The sequence below is a fragment of the Moschus berezovskii genome, chromosome 22 (genome assembly GCF_049115385.1).
Source record: "Moschus berezovskii isolate FMDL1 chromosome 22, NW_MosBer_1.0, whole genome shotgun sequence".
NCBI lineage: Eukaryota > Metazoa > Chordata > Mammalia > Artiodactyla > Moschidae > Moschus > Moschus berezovskii.
Genome location: NC_142481.1, coordinates 36,710,812 through 36,727,421, shown reverse-complemented (window position 1 = coordinate 36,727,421; position 16,610 = coordinate 36,710,812). Strand labels below are relative to the sequence as shown.

Genomic DNA, 16,610 nt, shown 5'->3' with positions numbered 1-16,610 from the left:
GAGGTTATTGATATTTCTCCCAGCAATCTTGATTCTAGCTTGTGCTTCTTCCAACCCAGTGTTCCTCATGATGTACTCTGCATATAAGTTATGAAGTATGATTTTTTTTAAAAGATGTGATTTTTCAGATAAAGAAAATTCCCTGCTATTTCTAATTTGCTGAAAGTTTCATTTTGAAATAATAAGAGTTTTGAAGTTTATTAAATACCTTTTCTGTATCTGTAAAAATAATAGTAGATTCCCCCTTCATTTTACTTTCTTAATATGATGCATTATGTTGAATTTTCAATGCTAAACTAATATTTTTTAGAAGAAATGCAAGTTGGTTGTAACATATTTTCCTATATACTGGTGAGTTTTGTTGTGTTCAGGAATGTGTGTCTATGTTCATTAAAAAATAGATTTCTCTGATTAGATTTTGTTGTTAGCTTACTCTGGCACTATAAAATGAGTTGGAGGTTTTCTCCATACTTTCTTCTGTTTTTATGGAAGAGGTTGTATACTGTTGGGATTCTTTCTTTCTTAAATATTTAGAAGATTTTACTAGGCAGTTATCCGATTTGAAATTTTATTTGTGGTAAAATTTAATAACAGGTTTAATTTCTCTAAATTTGAGTATAAAACTATTTAGAAATTCCTTATTTTCCCCTGTATTTCTTTTAAGGAGATAGTTTAAGTTGTTTTTATCTAGAAAATTTTTTGTATCATCTAATTTTTAAATTTACTAGCACAGAGATGTTGATAATCACATCTTATATTCTTATTAACATCTGTAGAATCTGTAGAAATATCCCTTTGTTCTTAACTGAAATTGATGGCTTGTGCATTCCTTTTCTATGTTTTTGTGAATCATTTTTTGTTAGGAAACTGTTAATTTTTTTATCTTTTCAAAAAATTTTCAAGTTTGTAGACTTACTTGATATATTTGTCTGCCATTATTTTCTGCTCTTGTTTTGTTACTTCTTTCCCTCTGTTTCTCCAGGATTTTATTTTCTATTCTTTATTTTTGAAGATTTTTCTCTTTGAAGTGATACTTAGTCATTTCTCTTTCCTAACACATGCATTTAAGAGTAGCTTTAACTGCATTCAAATGTTGGTGGGTACATTGCTCTGTTGTTGGATGTGTGTGTGTGTGCATGTGCAGAGTGTCTAGTCCATTTACATTTACTGTTATATTAACTGACTTGTATATGTTCTCTGTTTATCACATTGGTCATATTCTTTTTTTCTCTCATTTTTTGCCTTTTATTGATTAATCATTAAAAGTTATTATTTCATTTCCAACACTTATTCATTATTATTTCACTTTTCTTTTTGTGGTTTCTCTAGGCATTAAGACATTAAGACATGCATCCTTAATTTATTCCATTGTAATATAATTTAGTACTTCTACTAATTCAATAAAAATTCTAGGGCTGTAGAGCACTTTATTGATTTACCTCTTGCCCGTACTGTTATTATTCTACACTTTTTAATGTATATTAAATACCATAATTTATTACTATATTTATTGTTTTGCCTAATAAATACTTATTTAGATTCATCCACCTTAAAAAAAAAACCTTTCTTTGCTCTTTATTTCATCTTCTATTCTCATATTTCCATCTGGGATCATTTTCTTTCTGGCTAAACAACACACTTTAAAAGGATGTTTACCATATTTTTTGCTAGTGTTTTTGGTGGTTTTTAGGAGCTTTTTCAGGATAACTAACCAAGTTCCAGAAATATAAATCTGTTGGTTCTTTTCAGTGAACTTCCTTTCTCTTCTGTAGAATTTTCTAATTAAACTGGATGAGCTCTCAGATCATTTTTTGTATCCTGATATTACTTTAAATAAAAATTTAGAATTTAGTAAAGTAATTTTGGACTAATAAGCTCAATTAGACTTCATTTATTTTTTATAGCTAGATTGTTATGTAGTGTTGATGCTTAAATATGCAGGGAATTAATTTCTTTTAAACTTGTTGAAAACACATGGTTGACTGAGGCTGCCTAAAACAGAAATATTCTGTATCTATATTTTTGTCTCTATCAAATATCACATCTACATTTTTCTATAGTTGTGTAGTCCTGGATTGAACCTGGGCCCCCTACATTGGGAAAATGGGGTCTTAGCCATTGTAGTGTTGGAGAAGACTCTTGAGAGTCACTTGGACTGCAAGGAGATCAAACCAGTCAATCCTAAAGGAAATCAATCCTGTCATTGCAAGGACTGCTGCTGAAGCTGAAGCTCTAATACTTTGGCTACCTGATATGAAGAGCTGACTCATTAGAAAAGACCCTGGTGATGGGAAGATTGAAGGCAGGAGGAGAAGGGGATGACAGAGGACAAGATGGTTGGATGGCATCACCGACTCAATGGACATGCGTTTGAGCAAACTCTGGCAGATGGTGAAGGTCAGGGAAGACTGGTGTGCTGCAGTCCATGGGGTTGCAAAGAGTCAGACAAGACTGAGTCACTGAGCAACAGTGAGCCACTGGATTGCCAGAGAAATCCCTCATTGTATTTACTTTTGTATTTGATTGATTTTTATCCCTTGAAACATCATGCTTTTCTGTATGGCAGCTTGGTAGTAATAGTAGTAGTAGAAATAGTTGTTATTGTTTTTATTTCCTGTTCTTTTAGAGGACAAAGAAGAGCCCAAGGAATATTGCCTGGTGAAACCCTGTTTTGAATTTGTACTAACACCTACCTTGTTTTCTTCCTGAGATAATACACACCACGTCATGGTATCAGAAACATCCTGGATGTTAAAAATCTGTATTAGCAAAGGTCTCTTTCACAACCATAATCTATTACCTTGGAAACCTGTTAACAATGTTTCTCCCCCTCAGGCTTCATTTGGGATGTGAAATTTATAAACACTGCCTTTGCTTCAGATCCAAATGTTATAAAATTAAATGCTTTTGAAGAATCTGACAGATTCACCAAAGCCAAATTTTGTTTCTATTATGAAACAAGTATTGTCTGTTTGGCTTTATTATAGATCATTAGGAGCTTACGAGTGTCCAAGGAAGGCTATCTGTGTATCTCCACTATTGCAAAAAAGTACTTTTGACAATCGATTTTTTGCGTGTAGAATAGAATTTAATTTTGTGTGTTAGAGATATTTTAGTATTCAGGGATTGTCAGACCTTTGGTTTAAGGAAGTTTGATGGGGTTACTGTGGACTTCATTGTTCAAATGAAAAGTTCAGAAAAGAGAGTATAATGGAATTTGGAATCTACTCTATCTGCTTTTGAATACAGTCCAGCTATTATATTAATACCAAGATAGATAGAACAGAGCCGACCCTATGTGCAATTTTTCTTACTTTGAAGCAGGCTACATGAAGAATTTTTATGTTTTGTTTTTGAAAAGTAGGTAGATTATATTCTTGGTTCATCTTTGTTTTGCAGAGGTAAAATTAGAGGCCTCAGCCTCCTGCTGGCAGAACAAGCTCTCAATTTCTCACTGTCGAAATTCAATCTGATTTCTATCTTTTTCACTAAAAAGCTGTCAACAGCAAATAAGCATTCCCCATCAAAGAGCCACATTCATTTCTGAGGTATACAAATTCCTCTCATGAGAGAGGATTCAGGTAATTTAAATTGTTTCTGACTTTTAATTTCTTTTCTGGGAAATGGGAAATGATATTAGCATGGACTTTAACTGCTGTCCAAAATGAAAGAAGAAAAGACATGCACGGATAATCTTCAGTGTGACATTCCCAGTACTTTTATGCCTCAGAGTGCAGGATGCTTACAGAGCATAAAACAGTGTTTCCATCTGCATTCTTGTTTGCAGCTAGTCATCTAGTCTGAGCTATAGTTTCATGCTTTTAAGATGCATTAATACAAACTCATTTTTTAAGAAGCAGATTTGCTGTTGGAATGTATATTGCCAACATAAAAGTAGGAAATGCCTCTGAAATTAAAAAAAAAAATCTTTTTCTTAAAAGTTAGTTTGGGAAGTGGCCTTTTCTTTAGAAAAAGATGAAATTCTGGTCATTATCTTGTCTCCTTATTTTTACTTTGTTGGGGCTTAGTTTATTTATGGAAGATAAGTGTTTAGTAGAGTGTATTGGTTTGTAGCTAAACATTTATGGTGAGCATATGCATTGCTTTGGTTACTGAACTTCTTTAAATAGAATTGTAAAAATGTGGGCTTTTGGTTTTAAGCCATAAATTTCATAGTCTTTCACTGTCCCCTGGCAGTTCATGCAAACTTTCAAAATCTCAAAATCTTATGATTGGGATAAAAGTAGTAGGCGTGGTGCATGCATGCCAAGTCACTTCAGTTGAGTCCAACTCTTTGTTACCCTATGGACTGTAACCTGCCACGCTTCTCTATCCATGGGCTTCTCCAGGCAGTAATACTGGTGTGGGTTGTCACGCCCTCCTCCAGGGGATCTTCCCAACCCAGGGACTGAACTCTCTGCAGGCAAATTCTTTACTGCTGAGTCACTGGGGAAGCCCAGTAAGCAGGGTATACACATACAAATAAGTAAGCTGCCTATCACAGTTAAAAGCAAAACTCTTTCTGTGCAAATGCATTTAACAGTGTTTAGAAAGGAAAAGGCATTTAAGAAGTAGATTTAGAGTGAGCAAGATATCTACCACTAAGGTTGTCAGATGACTTCCAGTACTTTGAAAGTCTTCCCATTTTTATAGGAGTATTCTGATTAGTGAAGGTCTCCTTAAAATGAAGATACCTAGTATCAGACTCAAAATTGCAAATGGTGTCTCACTGGCACAAAATGAAAATGCAATCTAACTGTATTTTCTGATTTAGCCTCTATATATATGTGTATATATATCTATATTTATGTCTTTATCTGTATCATTTGTCTATCTAAATCCTGGACTCATTCTTTTATTCAGTATAATTTTTGAAGATCTACCTAGGAGGTTCCCAGCAGTGAGCTAAGAACTATGCAGCCTTAACAGAGAATGAGCAAAGCTGAATCTGACAGTATGGGGCTAGGGAAGATGCATGCTAATACACCATTGCATGTGTGACATATTTTAACAATGGAGGAGTGAGGGACGTTAAAGCAGTCCATAACGGGTATCCCCAGTCCACAGCTGGGTTTAGAAGTTTGAGCAGCCTGCTGATGTAGCCACCCCTCGCCCCAACTTGGATAAGTGTGAGAGCATCTGTTCAACAGGTACTTGCAGGAGAGGCTGCACAGGGGAGCAGTGGTGACAGTGCTGAGACTCGCCTCTTGAGGAAGTTTAGCTACTGCGGGTTTTAGCCAGTCAGCCCCTCTGAATTTCACCCTCACCAGCAGTTCCATAGTACATACTAGAAAGGACTCCGGTAGATTCAATTTGTCTTCTCATTTCATTTCGAGTGATGTTTCTCTCCCTTTTCAAGAAGAGGACTCTGAAATGTTGGGTCTCCTGAAGTCTCCCTGAGAAACGGTGTTTAAAGAGCCTCTGAGGAGGAGGAAAAACTGTGCATTTGAAGAAGGACTGGGAGAAGGAGTCTGAGAAAAAAGGAGCAGTATGTGCAAGAGTGCTGGGGAGAAGAGAGCAGCTGCTGAGACCAGGAGGTCAGCGGAGATGAGAGACACCAGGGAATCAGGGAAGGGATACAGAAATAAGGGAGGTTGACTTGAGATGGGCCTAGAAGGACGGGTCAACTTTATCCCTTTTATTCACTTGTACCTGCAGTTCTATTCTTTTCCCTTTTCTGCTGTATTCTGTGCTTTGCACAGTTGACCCTTGCAGATTGCCTCACCGAGACTTCCTGGCTGGAAGGCTAATTGTTGGATTTGACCAGTAAGATGCAGTGGCAGTATACTGAAATGTGGAGGGAGAGGGAGCTCTGCATGTATCTCTCTAAACCCTCTTCCTGCTTTGGTTCCTGTCTCAGGCAAGAACTACATACCCCCAGTTTCTCTGGAGAACTCTCCTCCAAGGTTCCGTCTCTCATTGGGTTCCTGGAACATCCTAGCTTTGGCTGTAGGGATATTAAGATCATCTGTTTTCATTATTATTATTTTTTAAATGTATTTATTTATTTGGCTGGGCCAGGTCTTAGTTGCAGCACATGGGATCTGCCATCTTCATTGTGCCATGTGGGATCTTTAGTTGTGGCATATAGGATCTTTTTTTTTTTAGTTGTAGCATGTGGGATCAAGTTTCCTGACCAAGGATTGAATCCCGGCTCCCTGCAATGGGAATACAGAGTCTCAGCCTCTAGACCGCCAGGGAAGTTCCCACATTATTATTTCTTATTGCCCATCATCTTTGATTGTTTCCTAACTATGGCTTCCCCGGTAGCTCAGATGGTAAAAACATCTGCCTGCAATGTGGGAGACCCGGGTTTGATCCCTGGGTTGGGAGATCTCCTGGAGAAGGAAATGGCAACCCACTCCAGTACCCTTGCCTGGAAAATCCCATGGACAGAGGAGGCTAGTAGGCTACAGTCCATGGGGTTGCAAAGAGTTGGAAAAGTGTTGGACAGGACTGAGAGACTTCACTTTCACTTTTTCTAACTATGCCTGTACTCTTGTAATTGGTCCCTAATTTAAAGTATTTTCATTTGAATGATCTAGGATCAGTTCAGCTTCCTGCAGGGAGCCTGACTCATTTGGGTGGGTTCTAAGCTGCAATCAAGATTGCCGGGAGAAATATCAATAACCTCAGATATGCAGTTGACACCACCCTTATGGCAGAAAGTGAAGAGGAACTCAAAGGCCTCTTGATGAAAGTGAAAGAGGAGAGTGAAAAGTTTGGCTTGAAGCTCAACGTTCAGAAAACGAAGATCATGACATCTGGTCCCATCACTTCATGGGAAATAGATGGAAAAACAGTGGAAACCATGTCAGACTTTATTTTTTTGGGCTCCAAAATCATTGCAGATGGTGACTGCAGTCATGAAATTAAAAGACGCTTACTCCTTGGAAGGAAAGTTATGACCAACGTAGATAGCATATTAAAAAGCAGAGACATTACTTTGCCAACAAAAGTCCGTCTAGTCAAAGCTATGGTTTTTCCCGTGGTCATTTATGAATGTGAGAGTTGGACTGTGAAGAAAGCTGATCACCGAAGAATTGATGCTTTTGAACTGTGGTGTTGGAGAAGACTCTTGAGAGCCCCTTTTACTGCAAGGAGATCCAACCAGTCCATTCTAAAGGAGATCAATCCTGGGTGTTCATTGGAAGGACTGATGCTAAAGCTGAAACTGCAATACTTTGGCCACCTCATGCGACGAGTTGACTCACTGGAAAAGACCCTGATGCTGGGAGGGATTGGGGGCGGGAGGAGAAGGGGATGACAGAGAATGAGATGGCTGGATGGCCTCACCGACTCGATGGACATGAGTTTGATTGAGCTCCGGGAGTTGGTGATGGACAGGGAGGCCTGGCGTGCTGTGATTCATGGGGTCGCAAAGAGTCGGACACGACTGAGCGACTGAACTGAACTGAACTGAAGGCTGTGTAGTGGAGGAAACATCATGTAAATCCAATAAAAGTACCACTTTTCTTACCTCACCCAAGATGTTTGATTACCACATTCTAGTGACAATAAAAAGATGGAGGCTTGGTGAATCTTAGTAATTGCTATCATGCCCCTTTCTGGTATGAACCATATATGAGACTGGCTGAAGGCTTATCTGTAAGGTTGTGTGCATGTGTGTGTGCTAAGTCGCTTCAGTCGTGTCCAACTCTTTGCGACCCTATGGACTGTAGCCCACCAGACTCCTCTGTCCCTGGGATTCTCCAGGCAAGAATAGTGGAGTGGGTTGCCATGACCTCCTCCAGGGGATGTTCCTGACCAGGGGATCAAACTCACGTCTGTCTACATCTCCTCTATTGTAGGCATCTTCTTTACCCACTGAGCTACCTGGGAATCCCATCTGTAAATTTAGGAGGAGGGTTTTCCATACCTCCTAATTTCCTCCTCTCCCTGCCTACTTGGCAGGCCATTTCTGACCTTTCATGTTGACTGCTACTGTGTGCTAAGTTGATGAATTTAAAAAAATGATCCCAAAAGCTACATATATTTTCAGATCCATAGCCAATACATAGGCTTTATAGATCCATGATAAAATACATATGGTTTATGATGATTTAGTAAGTTACTCCTTTCTCCAAGACAGGAATCCTGGTGATAAAAACTTGGCCCAGAATATAGTATCTCAATATCCACCTCATTTATGATGTGGGTCACGAGTAATTTGTGACCATTCATAGTTAAATGCTGAAGTTCACAAATAATTACCTCTGGATTCATAGTTACCTTACAATAACAGAATAGTTTCTTGCAGAGTGCTGTGCTTCTTTGAGAAAACAAAAAAACAATTAAGATACAGCTAGCATGCAGGGAATTGATTAGAAAACCCAGCCTCTTTGTCTATGTCACAGTCATGGATGGAGTGGTGATTCTGGTATTTAACCATCACCTTGGAATAAAAAGACCGAGAACCACTGCCTTCACAGTTAGCTATGACTAGAGGTATAATTTCTTATTTTGTGATGTGTGTATAAGGAGATCCTGTTTTCTTTTTGTGGGAGAGTAGGTGGCAAGGAATAATAATTTCTCAAAAGCCAAGAGTGTTTGCATCTAAGATGTCGGTTTCAGGACGGTGGAGCCTTTGATTTTCAGGGCTTTGGCCCTAGTGAGTAGACTAATATCTGGCATATAACAGATACTCAATACATATTAGTGGAAAGAAGGGAGAATTGGACAGTTTCCTTTCTGGACACACACAGGTACTTCCTTCTCAACCTCTGCCTGAGATGCATTAGAAGAGGGCGGTAAGAGAATAGATTTTAGAGGCCAGTAAAACTGCTTGCATGCAGAGCTGTCCTTCCTTTGGAGTGCTATCTCATGTGATTTAACTGATTTTGTGCTCTTCAATTTCTTCATCTATTCTTTTGTAAAATAAGGTACTAATATTTATGTCACTGTGTTGTAAGAGTGGTATAACATGTGTGTGGAAACCTTAAACAAATGATTTAGCATTATTATTCTTTTTACCATATGATATTACTTATGAGCAAACTTGTTTTTGTAATTTCTGTGTCAGGAGAAATTGACAGATGCAAAACTGGTAGAATCTTTGGGATGGAAGAATAAATTGTTGGGGCTAACCATGGTTTACACCAAGACCGGAGTTTTTCTCCACCTCAGTTTTACTAAATATGGGTGAAAGATGGCTTTGATTAAAAGAAAGGATCATTTTAATCAGTTTGGTTCAAATTACTCTTCATGTCAGAGGAAGAACAACCAACTAGTTTTTCTGAAAAGAAGCACAATAGGTTAGCCAGAGCTCTAGGAACTAGGAAACTGAGTAAATTTCCTCCTCCCTGCCTTCTCCCTGTTACAGGGCTGCTGGGAAGACCATCTCAGAGAATGGACCGGAATGGCCTATGTTAACTTTGGAACCTGCACATGTCTTAGAAGTTACTATTCCCTCCCTCCCCCTGAATTTTATTTATCAGTTTACATTACCATGCAGAGTGAAGTAAGTCAGAAAGAGAAAAACAAGTACTCTATATTAACACACATATGTGGAATCTAGAAAATGGTACAGATAAATCTGTTTGCAGGGAAGGAATAGAAACACAGACGTAGAGAATGGATATGTGGACACAGAGGGGGAAGGGGTGGTGGGATGAATTGGGAGATTAGGTTTGACATAATTTCACTCAGTTCAGTTCAGTCATTCAATTGTGTCTGACTCTTTGTGACCCCATGGACTGCAGCACTCCAGACCTCCCTATCCGTCACCAACTCCTGGAGTTTACTCAAACTCATGTCCATTGAATCGGTGACGCCATCCAATCATCTCATCCTCTGTTGTCTGCTTCTCCTCTCACCTTCAATCTTTCCCAACATCAGGGTCTTTTCAAATGAGTCAACTCTTCACATCATGTAGCCAAAGTATTGGAGTATGAGCTTCAACATCAGTCCTTCCAATGAACATTCAGGACTGATTTCGTTTAGGATGGACTGGTTGGATCTCCTTGCAGTCCAAGGGACTCTCATGAGTCTTCTCCAGCACCACAGTTCAAAAGCATCAAGTCTTCAGCACTCAGCTTTCTTTATAGTCCAACTTTCACATCCATACATGACCACTGGAAAAACCATAGCCTTGACTAGACGGACCTTTGTTGGCAAAGTAATGTCTCTGCTTTTTAATATGCTGTCTAGGTTGGTCATAAATACACTACCATGTATAAAATAGATAGCTAGTGTGAAGCTGCTGTATAACACAGGGAGGTCTGCTCAGTGCTCTGTGATGACCTAGAGGGGCCGTATGGGAGGGAGGGAGGTTCAGGCGAGAGGGAATATATATATGCATATAGTTGATTCATGTCACTCTATAGCAGAAACTAACACAGTAAAGCAATTATACTCCAGTAAAAAGATTAGTGAATCAGGATGGCCATTTTGGTAAAGACTAACCCATGATGGCAGGTGAGAGTGTGAAAAATTTGTAAACATCTGACTTACGACTTTTTTGTAGTCTGGCCTTTCAGCTCATGAAAGTTACTTCCTGTTGCCTATCTAAGAAACCAGGGGAACAAACATCCCTAGTCCAAGGGAAAAAAGGATGCCTACTCTCTTCCAGGAAAAGTACCTGAAGCTTCCAGGGCCCCTCAGACTGGAAGCACAAGAGCTAAATACTGTTGCTCATAGAGAAATCAATACCAGCTTTTGTTGGACTTCCCTGGTGACTCAGATGGTAAAGTGTCTGCCTACAATGTGGGAGACCTGGGTTCAATCCCTGGGTTGGGAAGATCTCCTGTGAGAAGGAAATGGCAACTCACTCCAGTATTCTTGCCTGGAAAATTCCATGTACGGAGGAACCTGATAGGCTATAGTCCATGGGGTCACAAAGAGTCGGACACGACTGAGTGACTTCACTTTCACTTTTTCTGTTTTGAAGAATGAGACAACTCTGTTCCAACTGGAGTGGGATGTTCCAGGTCTCACCTGGCCAGCAATTGCTGAGGTAGGAACCTGATAACCCCAGGTGATTGTGACAGTGAAACCCACCGGGGACTTGAAAATGAGAATGTAGGTGCATTGCTTCTATTTATCTATTTCTTAAAGACAGAAATGAAAGTGGTTTAAAGCAAATATTGTCTTTAAATAATGGAAGGTACTGAAACTCTTTTGCTGTTAAACTAGCCCAAGATCTGAATCTGCCTTATACACAGTGACTTCGAACACTTTTTGATTATGGAATCCTGTGCTGAACCCAGAAGCCCAGTAAGTAATACAGGTAAAGATGAACCTATTTCCATTGAAGGGAAATGGGGGCCACTGGTTTGGTCCCTGACTACGTTGTTTGCCTGGTGATTGTCATGTCTAAGATGAAATTCTCTTAGCTCTGGCCACTCTGCTCAGGTTGTTCAGCCCATCTGTTGGGTCACCCAAATGATGCCCCTTTCTGCTGGGCTTCTCAGGTAGAGTCATCAGGGACCTTCAGATGAGGACTATCGCATCTCTTATCTTTCCAGGGTGTAGTGAAGTACCTGGCACCTATGGATGTTGGTGTGTGCTTGCTCGGTTTACCAGGATTCCATTTTGTCCTCCTTTCTTTTACCGCTTGTACCTGGGTTCTTCTTGTTTCTTCTATCTCTGGAATATGTCTGTTCTCTATCTCAGCTCCTTCAGGTCTGGGCTATCTTACTGACAATTGAGCTTTTCATTGACATGCCAAGGTGTAATATTTGGGTGGAGATGTTGAACTCTTTGGAGATAGGTGGGGGCCTTGAATGCCAGGAGGAAGTACTATGTGTTGAACACGACCTCTCTCTTCAACTTATTTACGCATGAATATATCTAACTTGTCTGTGTGATCAGTTGCTCAGTCATGTCCTACTCTTTGCAGCTCCGTGGACTGTAGACTGCAAGGCTCCCCTGCCTATGGAATTTTCCAGGCAAGAATACTGCAGTGGATTGCCATGCCCTTCTCAGGAAATCTTTCTGATCCAGGGATTGAACCCGTATCTTTTACGTCTCCTGCATTGGCAGGCAGATTCTTTACCACTAGCACCACCTGGGAAGCCCCTTATGTCCACTTAATGAGCATTTATTGAGCACCTGCTATGTTTCTGACACTGTTTCTGATGACAGAAAAATAGCAAAGAATAACAAACAGAATCCCTGCCCTTAAATTGCTTACTTTCTAAAGGAGGAAAACAAATATAAACAAGATGAAAAAATGAAAAATAATAGATACCTCGGTGATAATTAATATAGGGTGATGTAACAGAGTGGCTGGCTGCCTCTGAATGTTTAGTCAAGAAAAGCCTCCCTGAGAAGGTAACAGGCTGGGAACTAAGTGACAAGAAGGAACTAATCCTTCAAAGATTAGAGGAAGAGCATGTCAACAAGAGGAGACAATTAATGCCAAGGCCTTATGGATGCTTTCTGAAGCAGAGTGGAAATGTGGCAATAGATAGGATCAGAAAGATTAGAGGGGACCAGATTGGATAGGGCTCTGTAAGCCAGGATAGGTAATGTAATGTTATTCTCTTTTTTTAACTTAAAAAAAATCCTTTTACAAGTTAAGACCTTTATTAAGATGGTGTTTGCAGTTTGTTGACCTTTTTGAAAAAATCAAGTTGTAAACTTTCATTTACAACTTAGAAATGAGGTTCTTAAAAATCTCAGCTTCACTAGATATGAAACAATTTAAAACCTTTAATGCTGTATTGAGAAAAACCAGGCTTCAAAACACACACACACACACACATTTGTTATTACCAAAAAGAGATGTCTTTAGGTAAAAGTGAAAACCCCATGCTGCAGGACCAGTGCAGGTAGTTCTAGTCATTTGGTCAATGGGCAAAAAGTAACCACTTAAGGTCTTCAGCTCCTATCTTCCGTTCATTTCTTACTGCTGGAATCTCATGTTCATTTCTTCTTCTTGGATGATTAAAGTGGATGACTGCAGTGGTGATAAGCTGGCATTGACTTAGCACTGCCCTACTCAGTCAGTCCTGGGAGTGGATGAATTCTCAGTGGGTGGATGGACTGTATTTGTCTCTTTGCTCTCCTTTGGTTGAGGGTTTTCTGGGTGTCTGCGTCAGTAGTTGAAGTTGCAGCAGTATCCATGTTGAGGTGGCCATTGACCTTGGTCTGGTGTCCTGGGTTTTCCTTATCTTCTTTATTGCCTTCCTCTCTAGGCTGTCTGACAAGGAGGATCCCTGCAGCATATTGGTCTCTAACCTGATATATATATTCTGTCTCACTGGCCTACCTTTTTCTGCACCCTGGTTGTCAGCTCCCTCTGTCCCTGCTCAGTGTGCAGGAGGCTTGGAATACTGTGGTCCCTGCCTAGACAGTCTCTGCATGTGGTAAGGTGGACACCAGGAGCACACTCCCAACCCGCATTTTCTGCCACTCTCACAATTTTGGTAACTCTGCTGCTAATGGTGTGGAGGACCCTGCATGGACCACGCCTACCTGCTTGTGGTCTGCACTGACCGCCCTGCACTGTAACTCCACCAGCCCCTGTAACATGTGCTGCCTACCCTATCTTTTCTTTTTTCAACAATGTCATACTCCATACTTCCTCCATCTCCTACCCTGCAAAGGTGCTTCTGGGGTTATTCTTCTTTATGGCAGTCTGGTGTACAAATACATCTTCCTTGATGTCATTCTTGTCGATGAAGCCACATCCGTTTCTTACGTTGAACTATTTGGTTATTCCCAAACCCCTCCATGCAAAACCTTCTTGTACCTCCTGCCTTCATTCATCGTGCCTTTGTAAAGCTCTCCAGAGAATGAGACTAGACAGAGGATTACTTTTTTCCATCGTACCACACTTCAACTTCCTGAGATATTTTCTTTGCGGCAGAATCCCACCCTCACCCCATTAAATAAAAGACACTGATGAAAGGATTGTGGGTTTTATTGAGGATGAAACGATACCCGCAGTGGGTTGGAGATAGTAATCTGGTTGGTCACACTGCAATGGAACGCAAGTGAATGGAAAACTGAACTTGAAACTCAGTATGTGAGCTGATAGCATCAAGAACACAATCCCTGAGAACCTGTCTAATCCCTTCAAATCTCTGGATTTCTAGAAGGTAATTAGCAATGCAGAAGGTAGTGTATGGAGTGCATACAGTGTGCTATGCTCTTAATGTACTTCATTTTTTAAAATTCTCTATGTAATTCCACATGGCCGTTAGCTATCTCTCCATTTTACGTATACAAAGACAAGGCTCTGAAAGACTAAATAATTTGTTTAAACCTAGTTAGAACACTAGTAGTAGAGTCAAGATTTAAATGTGTTCTGTGAGTAACTTTTGTTCTTTTCCTGTGCATAGGCTGAAAGATACGCAGTGGCAGAGCTAAGGTATTTGAACCTCTTTTCTGTTTTCTGTAACCATGTTAATTAGGATTCTTTTAGTCTCAGTGACAGAAACCCAACTCTAAGCTGGCTTTGAATAAAGAGGGAAGTTTGTAGGCTGACAATTTAAAATATTAGCTTCAGGTATAGCTAGATCCAGGTGCTCAAACAGCATCATTGGGAATGAGTTCTCTACATCTCTAGATTCTGCAGATATGTTTTGTTCTCATTTTCAGGCAAGCTCTTAATTCATGATGGTTCTAAGGTAGTGCTGACTCACTTTTTCACTTTCTAAGTCTATGGAGAAAACCCCTTGTCCAGTTGCTTTGCAATTGGCTTTGAATTGATGTAAGCCTGTTTCAATCCTGCAAGAATCACTGTGTCCAAAAGATGGAACTAAGTGGATTGGTGAGACCTGTGATATGTATGGTTTCACCTCTAGATCTAGGACATGTGTCAAGCACATAAACACAAAGTGGAAAAAAGTTAGCTCCTTGGGAAAAATTTTGGGTTGCTATTATTAAAAAATGGCAGATATATATTAGATAGGAATAAACAATGAAAGGCCACAGTGATACTCTATTAATACCACCTTATCAAGGCTTTTCTTTTTCCCTCCCCTCCTCCCTTCCTCCTTCTTTTCTTCCTTCCCCATCCTTTATTTCTATAATGTTTATTAAGTACACATACATACAGTATCTTCTTAGATACTTCTTTGGACATTATAAGATATGTCTCTCATGTGTGCTCAGTTGTGTCCTACTCTTGCAACCGCATGGACTGTAGCCTGCCAGACTTCTCTGTCCGTGGAATTTTCCAGGCAAGATTACTGGAGTGGGTTGGCATTTCTTTCTCCAGGGGATCTTCCCAACCCAAGGATTGAACCTGCAAGGATCTGTTATTATTATTATTCTCATAGAGTAGAATATTGAGACCCAGAGGTTGAACGACCCTCTTTTCTCTATCAGAATTTATCTATGAAGAAAACATAGTCAGAGCTGGCAAGGTTCAGTGATACTTAGATGTCTAAACAAGAGAGGGATAATCATTTGTACCCATGAGAAATCAAACCTGGGACTTTGACCTCATTAGCACTGAGCTACTAGCTCTTTGGAAATATAAAGCAGTGAATGGTATGAGAGAATTAATGCACATCCCAAATGTCTAATGTGTTACTAGCCTGAGAAGGCCCAGGGGCAAATGCAGCTCATTCTATGACTACAATATGAGCTATAAGTCATTAGGAGCCCTCGGAGGGGATTTATAAGGAAACACCCTCCATATATTTAGAAGCAAACTCTTGTCTTTATTTATTGTCGACTGTTTTTTAACATTGAGGGAATTGATGCTTAGTCTAAAGAAGCTGTAAATGTGTTTGAGGCATAGTAGAATGGGATCTGTGGCTCTTCTGGAAGGGTGATAAATCATTACCCTGGCTCTCCTTGATCAAAAGATGTGTCAGGTTGAGCTTAGAAAATGAACCACCATTGCCTCCTGTGATTATGAGTCTGAGGTTTAACAGACTTTTCTGAATCATCAATAGCATTAAGATGTATCTCTGTCTGAGGCCTATGCTATCAAAAAATATTAGAAAGTGAATTGCATAAAATATCAGGAATATTTTTTTCGATTTTGTTTTAAAAAATGTATATTTTAAAAATTTATTATTTTAATTGGAGGATAATTACTCCACAATACTGTGATGGTTTCCGCCATCAGTTCAGTTCAGTTCAGTTCAGTCGCTCAGTCGTGTCCGACTCTCCACGACCCCATGAATCACAGCACGCCAGGCCTCCCTATCCATCACCAACTCCTGGAGTACACTCAAACTCATGTCCACAGAGTCGGCATATGTCAACACAAATCAGCCATAGGCATACATTTTAATCTACCTCCATCCTTTACCCCCTCCCGCCTCTTTCCCCACCCTGTCCCTCCAGGCTGTCACAAAGCACAGGCTTTGGTTGCCCTGTGACTTACTTCAGACTCCCAAAGGCTATCTGTTTTACATATGGTGAGGTGTATGTTTCAATGCTATTGCCTCAAATCATCCCACCCTCTCCTTCTTCCACTGAGTTCAAAAGTCTGTTCTTTATGTCTGTTTCTCCTTCGTTGTCCTGTACGTAGGATCATCAGTACCACAGATTCCATCCGTTCCGTTCCGTTCAGTCGCTCAGTCGTGTCCGACTCTGCGACACCGTGGACTGTAGCCTACCAGGCTTCTCCGTCCATGGGATTCTCCAGGCAAGAATACTGGAGTGGGTTACCATTACCTTCTCCAGGGGATCTTCCCGACCCA

The 16,610-nt window shown here is 40.1% G+C and overlaps 1 pseudogene; it reads right to left on the bottom strand.

The window, feature by feature from the left end:
- Positions 1-12,943: 12,943 nt before the first annotated feature.
- LOC148774397 (Y-box-binding protein 1 pseudogene) lies at positions 12,944-16,209 on the bottom strand (annotated as a pseudogene).
- Positions 16,210-16,610: the final 401 nt, after the last annotated feature.